A 14895-nucleotide genomic window follows, 5' to 3' on the forward strand; every position below is an offset into this window, starting at 1 on the left:
TGAAGGCCGGGCTGTGAACGACAGCGGTTTATTTGGCCTTGAATCAGCCCACTTTTAGCAATTATCACTGTATAGTCATCATTCTATGACGTCGGCGTTATGCAAATCTCTTCAGCTTTTCGAGGCATCTCCATACCAGTTCCCCCTCAATGCATGCCGTTCTCAAAAAAGATGATATTAAGAGAGCGCTGGAAGTGACACTGCGGATGCTCAAGCACAGCTAGAATGCGTAAACTTGCGAACTAAAATTCATACTATAAATTTTATTGTGAGGCTGTTGCCTGTCAGGTCGATGGTACAACGGCGGGAACACAACGTTGGCCTCTGGCCGATGCTTCGTCGGGCGGCCAGGTGCACGAGCGTTTTCGCATTCGGGCCCGATCGGTATGGAGGCGCCGAGGCTTGGAATCGAACCCTGAACCTCGTTCTCAGCACCATAAAGATTTCACTAGGTCTCAGTAGTGCACAATACACATAGATAACATAGCACCTTCCTGCGGGTGGCAAGCCTTACAATTACAGTACGGCCAGTCAGAAATACAACCAAGTAAAACTCTTGCTTGGGCTAGTTGGTTCATGCTTGAAGTAGTTTGGCAAGGCGCAGAAGACCAGGACTCGAGAAGAAGAACACAAAGGACAGGACCGGCACCGGTCCTGTCGTTTGTGTTCTTCTCGAGTCCTGGTCTTCTGCGCCTTGCCAAACTACTTCAAGAAATACAACCAGCGGCCGGGTAGCAAAGTCACGAGGTTTTCGGATATTGTTGTTGTTAAATGAATGATGACACCGTCGAAAAAATAGGCCAGTAAAGGGCCGGCTATCCCTATCATCAAAAAAATATACACAAACTCCAGCGACCGAATAATGTGGGAAAGCAAAAGAAAAACAGAAGAAAAAAAGGAAACAAATATAATGAAGGGGAGAAATGTGCAACTCATGACGCAGCTGGCTGCCCTTATTGGAACACGCTGTGACCCAATTGGTCCTCCTGTAACACCTCAGATTCCTTCCAGCGCGATACCACCGAGAACCGATGCACACGAATGCAAGTTACCAGTTGATAAGCTAAAAAAATGTAGTCATTCTTTCTCACTTCTCTCCTTCTCAAGCCATAGGAAGCAACCGAACACATGACAGCGAAGCCATCTACATGCTATCCCGAACACGCCGCCATGGTTACAGGTGTTTGGACGGCTTCTCGGAGACATCAGCTCCCGGCCTGAACAGCTCGAATGACTTTCACGCGACATACTCGCACGCGGGCAGGGATGTCTACATAACGGAAAGTAAAGGGGAAAAAAGAACGTTCAACAAAAGCGATAGGAAGCCTAAGAAAGGCGTGGTCATGTACTCGTTTCAAAGTTCGTCGCGAACTCTTCGAATGCCGACGGGAGCTATCGCTGCAGCCCGGCGAGGTGCCTGCGGTTCCCGGTGGAGCCCACGCACTGCCCCGCTCCTGGTGCCTTATCGATACGGGCCGATGACACGTGGCAAACGAAAACAGACTCCCCGAGGAGCAACAAAACGCAGCGCGGCCAGAGGGGCCCACCGGTGGGAACGCGGGTACCGGAGGGGAAGGAGAACACCTATTACGCAGTTCGCTATCAAGAATGAAGACAGCGAGAGGTAAGTATAGAAGGATAGCAAGGGTGTGAAGGAAGCGTTGAGGCTTCGCGCTGAAAATAAACAAGAAGACAGAAGAGGGACGTAAAGGACAAGAAATAGGTTGAGAGGAGAGGATATGTGCCAAGATAGACTTGGGAGGGAAGCGCTGAAACGGCGCGGACGACAAAACAAGTGCTACAACGAGGGTGCCAGGAGGGGGTGAGAGGAACACTGATGCTCTGTCTAAAGAGAAGCGACACAGAAAGCAGAGAAAGTTGAGTCTAAGAAACGCTTTGAGGAACAACCTAGGACTGGCGATGAGTTTGCTCTGAAAACAAGCGGCAGAAATATATAAAGCAGAGTTGAGGTCAAGGATGAGGACGGGGTATGTGCGTGAGTAAGCTTCAGTGGGTAAGCTGAAGATCATCCTGGACGCAAAATGACACCAAGAAGCGAGAAAGCAGGGGCCGACGAAGAACACGGAGGCGACGAAGTTCGCTTCTTGGGAGCGGTTTTCCCGAGGAGGCATTCCGGGCCGAATGCCCAAATGCCTCCCTCCCCCTCCCTGCTCCCTCAATCTGAAGTCTCGAGGGTGTGCAAGGTGGCCCGTTACGCAAGCGATGTCAGTCGTTTCTGCGCAGCATTGCATGCCATCCCCAGGAGGCCCCAAGTCGAGGTGGGGGATCGTCACTGTGTTGTTTACGGCATTAACGCCAAGCACGCAGTTACCGCGCCTGGGACATGCGCGGTAATTTCCCTTACACGCGAGCGGCTGTAGTGACAGAGTCACTGCGTGACGTCGCATCTTTTGTTGGTGACTTTTCTTTCTTTTATTTTTTTTATGAATTCGATTTCTTCTCCTGGGAAAGGTATTCTATCACCGATTCTAATTGTTATTTTGGAATGAATAGATCCACAAATACTTCGTTTAGCGCAATACAACGGACACAAGAAAGGCAACAGGACAAGGCGCTACTCTCCACTCAACTCAACCTTTCTTGTGTCCGTTGTATTGCGCTAAACGAAGTATTTGTGGATCCGCACCAACTAGCCCGCCAACGCATTGTGCTGAGAATGAATAGGTTGTAGTCAGATCCATGATAGTCTACACTGGTCTAACCTCAGTCATATGTGACGTATCCTGCGGCCTCAAGGGAAGCTAAATCAAGGTTTCAAAGAACAAGTTACCTGTAGTCGCTCGCTTGACATCAGTCAAGTACAGCAATTTGTTCTCAGTAACAATGACTATTACTTAACGCATGTGCGTATATGAGACGCCTCTCTGGTTAGCATTACTTTATTTACATATTAGTTTTTTTTTACTGTATACTTAGTATGTTTTCGTTTTTGCGGCATGTTTGTCCGTGTTACATGAAAAGAAAATGGGTAGCGTCAATTTCTTAACCATGTCGTGGAATAACCGTCTCTAATTCAGCCACTTTCCCGTTTGTCTGTATACAGTTACTAAACTAACAACAAAGCAAAAGCAATAGCTATCTCGCCCAGTAATGGTTACCGCATTGAAACGACGAGTTATTAAATTTCCCGTTGAAATGGTGAGTCGTTCTTGTACGAAAGAGAGAGAGAAAAAAAAAGCCCCATCTTAGGTGCAACACGCCAACAAAGAGGACACAGCATACAAATTCTAAGACGGCAGCTACCTGCTTGATCACCGCTATGATAGCAGCTACCACGTTGTGAGAGACGGATAGAGAGAGAGAGAGAGAACAGAGGAAAGGTGTGTATGTATAACCAAACACACCCCGGAAGGTGTTAACCCAGCTGGTGCGGAAAGTAACGCGAGCATTGCTATCTGTACGTCAAGTCCTCAGGTTTCTGTGACCGTCTGTATACGACTTGGCATGCGCCACGTTTCAAATGGCAAGTGGGCCCGCGTCGGCTGGTGTTATCGGCTCGTTACGTACGAGATCCCGGTACCGTTACGCGAAGACTGGGTGCGCCTCTAGATACACGCCACAGGGCATCGCACTGATACGACACGCTAATAAATGCACCGTCACACAAGACTCGGTGCGCCAGGCGTACGCGGCAGAACGTCTAATCGATACGATGCGTTAGTGAATGAACGCGTAAACAAACAAAAACAAAAAAAAACGAAACACATCCCCACTGAACGACCAACAGCGATTACCAGAAGTGCGCCTCGTGAATGAAACGTCTACACGAATTCCCTAACATCGACCAGACTCGCTTTCGGCCAATGGCGCCCTTCGTCTGGCGCCCTAATGTCACCCACCTTTCCAGCAGCAGCGCATTTACACCCGTTTTACCTAAACGCGATGCGCTATACAAGAACAACACGATGCGACACACCGCGTCGTTCCTTTAATCGCGTCCTTTTTGTCTCTCTCTGTGCGCGTGTAATGGGCTACACTGCAAAGGTCGAGGAGGTCCTGCCTAATCCGCGTCGCCCACGCTCACTTTGTGAGCGCCCGCGCTCTCGCTAGAGGACAGTTTGACATTCGGGTATGCCCCCCCCACCCCCTTCCAGAGGCCGAATCTGCTTTCGCATTCAACGTCGTGGCACAGAGCGTGGCCAACTACTTTCTGCGTCCCTGTTACGCACACGCTGGCGCGATGTTTAAAGATTCAGGCGCTGGTAAGCTCCGTCGCATTCGTTTTCTTTTTTCTTTACTTTCTTTTTCGCTCGCTCTAGTTTGTCTGGCGCCGATATATACGTCTTAATAAAGTATGCAGGACCTTGCACGCAGGCCCACTCACCGGTCCCGTCGGCTTTATGGCTGCCGAGTGAAAAGCAAGTGCGACGATGGCTTTTCGCGCATGTCTTGTATAGGCTAACTCCCGTGGCTCCCAGACGAATGCCACCTGCTAGCCGAATCCAGGCGCCGAGATAACGAGATGTATTGACCCAAGAAAAAAAAAGAGACAGAGAGCGACTGTCTAGAGTGTTCCTCTCGAAAGCATTTATTTTATACAGACAGTCAGTAGAAAGCCTGTAGTGTTTTGTTTTCCTGTTAGCCACACATTATTACACATACTTGGTTATTCACCTTAATGAAACCGAACTTAGTAAATTTACCCTGCAGTACAGGTGTCGTAATTCCTTCGCATCAGGTGGATTAGTTGACGAGGCAGGACAAGTTGAATAGTGACGTCAGCTAATTACCACTATTTTACTAATTAACTTTAACAATGAATAATTTCAATCTGCACTAATGGGTCGATGTCCGAGTTTACACTTATAAGCAATGGGGAAAATGAAGTGGGGATGTTGATACGCTTTCACTGGGACGTCAATGCCTTTCGCTACGGATTTTTTAGGGCGTATTTCTCGAAGCTGCTGCCAAGCAGATCATTTCTGTTAAGGGTTCATTATTTCACTACTGCTCGGCTTCAGCTCTTAACTTATTAGGTCGTGTGTTCTAAAGCGATTATTTCCATATTTCATCATTGACGTGATAATAATTAGTTGACGTCACTATTTTTTACCGCGAGCAGTGTCTGGCTGGTCAGGTAATACACCTGGCCTGAAATAATTGCGATACCCATGCGGCAGAATATATTCACTGCCTGTTTTCGTTAAGCTATATAATCTGAAGCCGCATTCACAAGCTACTTGGTCGTAAGTGCGCCTTAACATTGGCCGACTGCCGTCGCTAAATAAATTTGCTTTAAAAAAATTACAGCGGAAGTGTTTTATTGATCAGGGCTCTAGTACATACAGCCTTCGGACTTTTGGTTTCGCACTTGCGTCGACTCTGGTTCTGCACTCGCTTTCACCTGAGGTGAGTTCACTGCAGTTAACGTGACCATTGGTTTACCGAAGGTCTCACCGAGCCAGACGAGCGGCAATGAACTTGCCAAGCATTAGAGAATGAGCAGCGTTACGACACTCAACTCTGTTATCTCGGCAACCCCTACTTCTGCTGTCCCGCCTACGCAGTCAGAGTATAAGGTCTTACCGTGCATTGGGGTGTACCGCAAGGTCTACTGGTCGTTATTAAAGCCGGCGAGAGAGCGAGGTTCGCGAGCTCCTACGTCGGGATCGCGCGCCCAACTCTCAGTACAGAAAAGCAGCAGCTGCAGCAACAGGCATCTGAGCGCCCTGATGCCGGCTTACTCGTCCGTTACGGTCCCGCTGGTCAGAGGCCGGCCCACGCGCGGTTCTAACCCCGTAATGCAAGAAGATCGCGAAAGGAGGAAGTAAAGCAATAAGAGGGTACCGTCCCGAAGACGTCGGTTAACCAGGCTTAACCGCGCTCCCTTAACCTACGTCGAAACGGGTCGTTTCCGTCCCCCGTGTTCGTTAGTTACGTTAAATGTTCTGGTGCCAAGCGTCTAGCTTCGGTTCGGTGCATTGTGCTAGAAAAGTGATACGCACGCCTTCCTGTACGCCTCAAAAAGTACACTTCCGGCCGCAAGGAGAATATCTGCGTGTCCTAAGGCAGGTTTCGTTGGTAGAGAAGAGATGGTCGTATGCGCGATGCCTAATGTAGTCAGCTTGCGTGAATACCATTATAATTGCGTGCACTGCGATAGAAGGTTACCCTACACCACTGCGCAGGTCAGTACGTTTTGTATAGAAGCTTGAGCGCGACCGGAGGTAGACTTCGTGGTGAGGCGCAGGCGTTGGCGCATATTCTGTCACTTCTAATATTGCTGCGTCGACATCCTCGATTAGGTACACTAATGAAGAGCGCTGCCGCACAGTCGGCCACACAAGTTTACGAGACCCGTGATTCGCGAAAGAAAGCATAATTTCACCGAAGCGTGGACACAGTGACTCCAATTCGAAGTTTCAATCAGCATTGTAAGACAAACGCAGTGATCCGTTAAATGAGAAGCTATTTGCCTTGACAGAGCAGTAGATGGCATCTCTGGTTGCCCGCACACCGCAAACATTTGTCGATGACTGTGCACCCTGCTGCACAGATTGTTCGTCTCAGAAGCTTCTCCCGGACGTGAAGTGCGGATTCGTGCACGGCATTCCGGTAAAGAAGTGCACACGTTCGTTCCGCTCTGCCGTGCTGCCTGGTCTGGCTTCCCACGCGACTACACTCAGTTCCGTGCACCGTACGGTTGGAGGCAGTCGTGCGTATACCCATGCAGGTCTCCTTGCTCGTCTCACGGTATACTGCCCGCCGTGAAGCGACACCGTCCTCGTTTGATCTCAGTGGTGAGGTGGTTTCGCACGTCCGAGAACGTACTCCTCATGCTCGTATGCGAAGCACTCTCGGTCGCAAGGTACAGTACCCGTAGCCACGGCAAAGAAGCTCCAGTGGTTACGTATAGATCGCTACTGCATGTAAGTACGGGCCGGTTCGGACGTCGATGCGCGGATTTCCCCGAATGAAGATTTCCTGTGGCGATGCGCAGATATGCTTAAGAGCCTAGCGGTGGTCTCGGCCAATAGATGCAGGCGACAGACAGGCGCAAATGAAACGGACGCTAACGATAACATAACACTATAAACAAGTTAGAGCCGGCCGCTGGCCATTTCTAACCTACGTTTGCAATGATTAGCCAAAAAATGCTGATCGGTTAAGCATTCATTTCTTATATACATGTTTAACTCCTAAGCCCGACACCTCTGACGTCAGTATGATGGGACGGATATGCACTCGGGCCATTTTTTGCGTAATAGAAATACCCGAAAGTCCGCTTGCAGAATCTGTTTTTACCTCCAAATGCGATATATCGCTTTCCTGATAAGCGGTTAGTTGACCCGAAACAGGCCGTACCAAAATTCATGACGTCATGATGAACCAGTGCGTGCGTAGAAATATAGTGCGTCAGATCGGGAGTCGCCGCAAATGCTTCCCCCCCTTCCCCCCCCCCTCCGGTTTACCGCCCTCTTCAAGGAGCTCACTTCTCCGTCCATGCCAAGATGCCCGTTTTTGCGATTACCCAAGTTTAATTAACGGAGCTTGCCTTTTTATGGTTACCCTTGGATATATACTGGGACCTTTCTCGAACGCCTTGGGCCAGAGCTTATCTTAGCACAAGCCGCGTTAATTGTAAACAGCTTTTTCCACGAAGAAACAGGCACAATTTCAAGTATTTTTTTTTCTTACGAGTACTTGTTCAAAGAAGTCCACATAATTGTTCACAGGCCATGACGTTCCTTCTTGTGGTTTGATGAGCCACAGCATCAGCTTCCCGAGATTTGCATAGAACTACTCAGCATCGAATGCAGCTGAACATGTCGAGGAGCAAACAGTCGAGGACGAATTATTGGAACGGATGGGTAGCACGCATAAAGAAATACGACCGGTGGCAAAAAGGAAAAATACAAGTACGTCTCCAGAATATATGGGTGAAGTATTTTCTTGGCAGCGAATTAAGTTTTCTTTTGAGGCACTGTTACAGGTATTGTGCGATCAAAAGATCTCGCAATTTCGTAATTATCCGCAGCTTACTCTTTTGTGAAGCTTGAAACCCACACAGACATTTCAAAGGAAACAAGGTTTATTTTGATGCCTCGTAAACGGACTTTTTTTTTTCGAGCGTCCTTCCCAATTGTGATCTGCAAGCACTACAGCCACATTCGAGGACTTGTAGTCCTGTGTTGTTGTCGCTGCAGCTAGAGTCGTCGAGAGCTTTTATGACTGTTGGAGCTACGCGATAAGTGCACTTATGAAAGGCTGTAGTAAGTGCTACTGTAGAAGAGTCGGTAAAAATGACATAGAGCACATTTTTACGTCAATCTCCTTTTCTTTTAAGAAATAAAGCAATAAGGTCAGGGACGAGTGCCTTTACCAACCGAGCTCATCAACTAACAAAGTAAGATCGTCGTCACTGCGTCGCCATGGCGACATACTAGCTGAGTATCTCCCGTTACTTTATCAGGCTAAACTGAATGTACACTCGTATTTTAGCAGCCTTTTGCCAATGATCTGATATCGCGCCACAGTCACTCAATTTACGAAATAACTTGTACGTTGCTGAATTGATCGCACACGATGACTAGTAGCGGGCGTCACACAAAAACGCGAACGTATCGTACGTATACTCATTTATAAATGAACTGAAAGCTAGTGTTCTTCAAGCAGACCAGCTGATTGGCATTACTTCTTTTCCGAAGCAGAAGGAGTAGCGGACGACTGAGATTCCGCGCAGTTAGCGTTCCTGGCTGTTCAAGTTCCCAAAGTGCTGCAATGCTGGCGCTGATGATATCATCGTGGCCAACTACACGCGGATCCGGCGTTGGGGGCAAAGTTGAGACAATCCTTCCTTCTCGACCTATTCAGCTCTCCGGTCCGACGGTGTCATGAATGTACAGTCAACAGGAAAAGCTTACGGTATGCGGTTTCCCCTTCAAATGTGAATTCCTACCCTGTTAAGGCATGACACTTCGTATTTAATGAATCACTGTGTAAATTCGAATTAAATGCTGGAACATTTATTTCGAGGCTGCGTGAACACGCTTCGCGAGAATTCAGCTTCTTGGCAGATCCTGCGTCCCGCAAACTTTTGCGGTTGACTGTAGCTACGGAAGCTAAGCCACGGTTTAGCCACCCACCCAACGTAGATTCTGTGAATTTCGTTTCAGAACGCAAAGGTGTCCTTACAGTCAAATTAAGTGCGAGGTACCACGTGTGTGGTTTCTATTGTACGCTTTCTTGCCAAAATTTTTACACTGCAGAAGTGGAGCGTGACGACAAAGAAAGGTCGTACTTGAAAGGTGAAATCCCATTAGCACTCACTACTATTATCTGCATAGAGTTTTCATCTCGATGGTGCACATATGTTTACCTTTTTCACTTGCAGTGCATAATTTGCTAAATACAAATTCCTTTCTGTGTGTTTCTTGTAGCTATCACACGTACCCTGCCTTGTGTTTATGAATGAATGTTTATGTATATATGATTTACTGATACTTTTTCGTATTGCTGTTAAGATTGTGAATTATAACTAGCATGGATCCTAACTAGCCTTGAGCTAGGGATTCAGATGTCCTGTTCAACATTTCCTGTGTACTTTCCTATTTTGAATAAACTTCAACTTGAACTCCTCTCCGAGCCAAACGGAAGACGATAAAAGAAAAAAAGAAAAGTCCCTGGTGCGGTTCAGGCGATTGATGTTCTCGAAGTCGTACACCACCGGCGCTGGAGTAGAGATCGAGGCCTACGCTTTATACACGGCTACAAGACTTCGGCAGGATAGCCACCCTTCTATAATTAGACCTTGAAGCAAAATTCCACGAGCAATAAAACCGCGAAATAGTCGCACAGCGCCCGTAAGGTTAACGGCGCACTTATTCCCTCATGGCCCACAAAACCATTTTTTTTCCTTCAAACGTCTCTGCCTGCCTTAGAAGTCCCATCAGCCGTTTCCTTAAAACAAAAGGATCTAAAATGCGCTTGTAAGTATCACTTCATCAGCAGATGCTGTACTGCTCATCAAGTCCGATACGCACAGTCGTCGATTCACGAAGCTATCGCGAATTTCGTTGCGCAATACAAGAACAGTCAAAGCACACAATAAGCTGAAGTCACTGCACGTATGGCTTGACGAATCCTATAGCTTGTTTACACAAGCAACACGAGCTCGCGAACGACAAGCTGCGCAAGTCGTCCCAAGAAAGCTCACCTTTAAGGGTGCAACACCCTTTCCGAGTCAAACGAAAGACGAAGAAGGCGCAGAACGCCTCTGTTTTTTCACACTTAGAGGCACGGGGGCCGACGCGGCGTCGGTTTCGAGCTCCGGACGGGGCGAGGGTCCTAGCTCCGGACGGTCGTGGCGATTCGAGCACTCGAGGTCGTCTGCAACTGGCGCTGGCGCGGTTCTCGAGGTCTACGCTTTTTGACTTGGCTACCGACTCCGTTCGTCGCTGGGAGAGACGGAAAGGAAAATATAACGCCCCTCTCACCCGCGGTTTGGACACCCTCGCTTAGACCCTCGCCCCGTTGGCTCGGAGAGTTGTTGTTTTGGCCCCCCGGTTGGGTTTGCCCCCCGGGGGGGGGGGGGTTTCGAGCACTTGAAAGCGAAACGAGACAAGTGCGAATTCAGTTCACGGTTGGTGTCACTGGGACACGTGACGTCTTTTTACCGCTCCCCTCTCTCTTTCTCGCTGTCTCTCTCTCTCTCTTTGCTTATAGGCTGTTGGGAATCGGCAAGAATAGAGTTCACGGCGGAGGTCAGTGGCACACGTGCCGGCTTTGTTTTTTTCGGGGATCGCACCGCCGATTCTTTCAGCGCGCGACGAAAGCCGTAGAATAAGCGATTTCGCCTAGTCTTTATTTTTCGTAAATACTAAGAAAGCTCGCACTTTTTTCGGTGCTCGGTAGGTGAGGGGGGCGTGCAGTTGTTTGCTTCTCGGCTCTTTTATTTAGTTGTCGACTCGTCGGTCCAAGCTTGTATACGGCCAACCAAAAGGGTTCGCCTGTATTTCGCTTGACTTGAGTATACTGAGGTGCTTGTATCCCCTCGGAGTTGAAAAAGCGTGGGTTTCTTTTTCTTTTTTTCGCACTTTTCCGCGCAAATTTCGCGTCTCTGCCATCCAGCCCGTTATAGCAGCCAACCTTTCTCTCTTTCCTGCTTCACCACAGAAGTATTCTGCGCGCTGCGCCGTTTACCGCAACGTTTTCTTTCCTTCTGGCTCGACGATGAATCAGTCCCAAAGCAAAATAATCCCAGGGGCTTCGCCGCGTTCTTCCTGTGTTTTCTTAACCCTCTAGTACTTCCAGCACTATCTCGGCTTTGCCTCCCGATCGCGTACCGATATTATTTTTATGCGAAGCGTACTAGCCGCACAACCACGCTCTTCCTTGCTGCGCCGCGCGCGGCCGCGTAGCTACCATATGACGTCATAAGAGCTGCAAAAGCGGAGGCTCAACTCGTGCGCTCGCTTGCGGCCGCGTAGCTACATAGCCGGGTCTCAGCTCGTGCGCTCGCCTGCATGAGTTGTTTCTTCGTCTAGCCGAACCAAATATAGCCAAGCAACAGCAGTTCACCAGGCTAAGCAGTGGTTCAACAACTAAAATAAAGGCTAGTATGCTTCGCATCCTGGGCTTAACCTTAGCTATGCCACAGCCATTTTTTTTCCCTTCTTTCATCAGTGGTGTACAATAAGAAACAGAAGTGCGAATGCTTGCCGGGCTTGGCTTTGAAGAATGTGAAAACTGGAGGAACCAGAACTGTTCGATCACACTGATGGGGGGTGGGGGGGGGGGGCGAAAGGAGAAAGCGCCCGTATACTTAAGGTCCATATTAGGTGCACGTTCAAGAACCACCGGTGGTTCCGGCGTGCCTCGTAATCGAATTGTGTTTTCGGCGTGTAAGTTCCAGAATGATTATTGCTTTCTTGATTGCGCTAGCAAAAAGCAGTTCGGCTTCCCGTCGGGTTATCGTTTGGAACGTGTATTAAACGTAAGTGCCGCTCTATCGGCAAGTGCGCGCCCGCGCGCGAGCTCCGAAAAGATAATGGGTAACAAAGATAAAAGATAACAAAGAGAGACGCTTCCGTTGGAACGGAAGAAAGTGATTCCGCCACGAGACGTTATTATGCACCCGCTGAGAGCTCGAAACGATGAAATAAATCTTTGAAAAGAAGGGTGGCAAGAGAGGTTATAAAGAAAGGTTTATTTTCCAATAAAACCTCAGTTGCAAGTGACCGTATTTCCTGTAGAGATCTCTATAGCTGCGATTTCGCGCCGCATTCTCTCTCCCATTCTGAAAAAAGAAAGAAGTGGCAAGAAGGCTGGTGATTTACTGTTCTAGAGTGCAAGCCGCCATTATCTGTGAGCACGATCATAGTATTGATCTTGTCTTGCGTGATCTCTTACGCTCCTTCCGGTTTAAACGTTCAATGAAACTCGTATACCACAAGACGGGGAAATCTCATGCAGTCTCATTTATTTATTTATTTACTTATTTATTTATTATTTATCACAGGGCGTCTGCTTGGTATTGGTGGAGTTACTTATTTCGCAGTCTTCATTGGCTCAGCGGCACATCAGATACGCGTTATGAGCGCTTGTCAGTCAGTCTTCTGTGGTATTTGCCATCCATTGCAAACTGCTGCCTCAACCAACACGTAATGGCGTACGCAATGACAAGCCAGGTCCATTACTAGTCCCAAAACCCACACCAAGTCAGAGCGACATCGCTCGATGGTGGCTTGGGATGTGTCCGCGATGTCTGAGGTGACGTGACTCGGCAACGCCAAATAGGTCGTGGTACATGGTTATATTGCGCTCAGTTTTACACAGACGATATTAAGGAAGGACAGGACGTGGACGGACGTAGCGCAAACTTGCGCTACGCCCGTCCACGTCCTGTCCTTCCTTAATATCGTCTGTGTAAAACTGGAGCGCAATATAAACATGAACGTTCACCAACTAGCCCCCTTCATTGCTTTACTAAAGGTCGTGGTAGTTCCGAGCGCTAGATCGAAAAGGAGAGTTTTGAACCAAGAGAAAGAAGAGGAGATTAGTTTCACTGAAAGCAGAGACGGCTGCCTTAGGTGAAACCGATATTGTTATGAAAGCGTAGGCGTAATATAATGGGTCCTGGAAAGCGACAGAGTTAACGGTTGATGTCTTTTTTCTTTCACTTTATGGTGGTGCAGACTATTCTTTCTTCAGATAATAATAACAAAGTATATTGAAAGGTAATCTGTTCGGCGCAAGAGGCACATAGCCTTTTCAATACCCCTTCTAACATATGGTAATAACAATAAAGATATTGTAAAGGAAGCTGTTTTGAACAAAAGGCGCAGATAATATAATAACAATATATACAGTATATTGGAAGGTAATCTGTACGGTGCAAGAGGCACATAACCTTGTCAATACTCCTTTTCACAAATAGTAATAACAATGAAGGTATTGTAAAATAAGTTGTTTTGTACAAAAGGCGCAGATAACATAGTAACAATATATACAGTATGTTGGAAGGTAATCTGTACGGTGCAAGAGCCACATAACCTTTTCAATACTCCTTCTCACAAACGGTGATAACAATAAAAATATTGTAAAATAAGCTGTTTTGCACAAAAGGCAGATGCCCGCTCTAAGCTTACGAAATCGAAGGATTCTATATCACTAATAAATTGCAAGGCAGAGGAATAAAGCAGGCTGCCCCGCAGCGCACATAACGTTATGCTTCAAGCCAAAGTAAAAAAAAAAAAAAAGAATTCCTCACTCTTTCTTTTCTAAGCTTCTCATCGGGTGAGGGTGAGAAGGACGAGCTGTTGCGCAAGTTTCGGCTCGTCTCGTATGCCTTAACTCGGCTCGAAGGGCCAGACCCGGCGAGGCGGGTGTTTATAAATAGGCCTTAGTCAGCGTTCCCTTCCTCCTCGCATTTATTCCCTCACTCTCGCTCGCCCCAGCCCGCTGTATATCGGTCCCGATTCGCAACACAAGCCCACGCCGGGGGCCCTTCGAGAGGACAGACGGCATGTGGCCATCTTGCGACACACCGCACAGCTCGCCAAGCCACTCTCCTCCTCGTCCCCCTCCTCCTCCTCCGCCCCTCTCCCCCCCTCCCTGCGTCCGTGAGCACGTCACAAGTCACGCAACTGTCGCGCGACCCGCTTTTCGGGGTTGCGTCAGTAAACAAGGGGTCGTGGCTCTTGCATACCTTGAGAGAAAAAAAGAAATTCAGGTAGCTCCCCAAGGATAAACGTCTTAAAGCTCACCAGTTTCTCTCTCTCTCTCTCACTTTTTTTTTTTTTTGCTGTCTATTCGACGGCTAGTGAACGTAGCTAAGAGGTCTCCAATTGGTTTTTCTCGTGTTCTCGCAAGGCATGCACTTTTACGCGAGCGACGTCGCATATTGCGTCTCTGGCTGAAGGTCTTAAGCCTCCCATGGGACTCAGCGGGAGTTAAGGCCAACCTGCCATCTGATCAGCTCTAGTAATCGTATATTCTGCGTTTTGAATTGAAGGGCTAGATTGCTGTCGGACATTATATGCGTCGTGGTCAAGACCGCGTACGCAAGCGCTGACCACAAAGCCCCGTCAGGCATTTTTACTCTACCCTATGCACTGTCAATATTTATTTGGTGGTCAGTTTTTTTTTTTATTGATATGATATAAGGAGATGTTGGCGCGCAATTTAGGGCGCCGGCTACTCCTTATCTCTTGGGTGGTTCCGTCATACATCATTCAGCGTTCACGGTTACATATCAAATAATCATTTCACACAAGCATCAGGACTTATAAAGCAACGTTTCCACAGGAAGACTATGGCAAATGTCTCCACACCTATGTAGTCGAAAGTCTCAAAAGTGCAAACGATACTGTACTGAGGTAGCAAGAGCCAGCTGCGCCATGCTCGAGATTTCACGTGTGGGTGGGAAATGTT

General features: G+C 48.0%; 1 protein-coding gene across 2 annotated transcripts in view; it reads right to left on the bottom strand.

Annotated features, from left to right (window-relative positions):
- Positions 1-14895, bottom strand: part of LOC135904745 (galectin-6-like) — an 81554-nt gene that overhangs the window by 29263 nt on the left and 37396 nt on the right. The gene's annotated exons all lie outside the window — the stretch shown is intronic.

This window comes from Dermacentor albipictus, chromosome 7 (assembly GCF_038994185.2).
Source record: "Dermacentor albipictus isolate Rhodes 1998 colony chromosome 7, USDA_Dalb.pri_finalv2, whole genome shotgun sequence".
In the NCBI taxonomy this organism is placed as follows: domain Eukaryota; kingdom Metazoa; phylum Arthropoda; class Arachnida; order Ixodida; family Ixodidae; genus Dermacentor; species Dermacentor albipictus.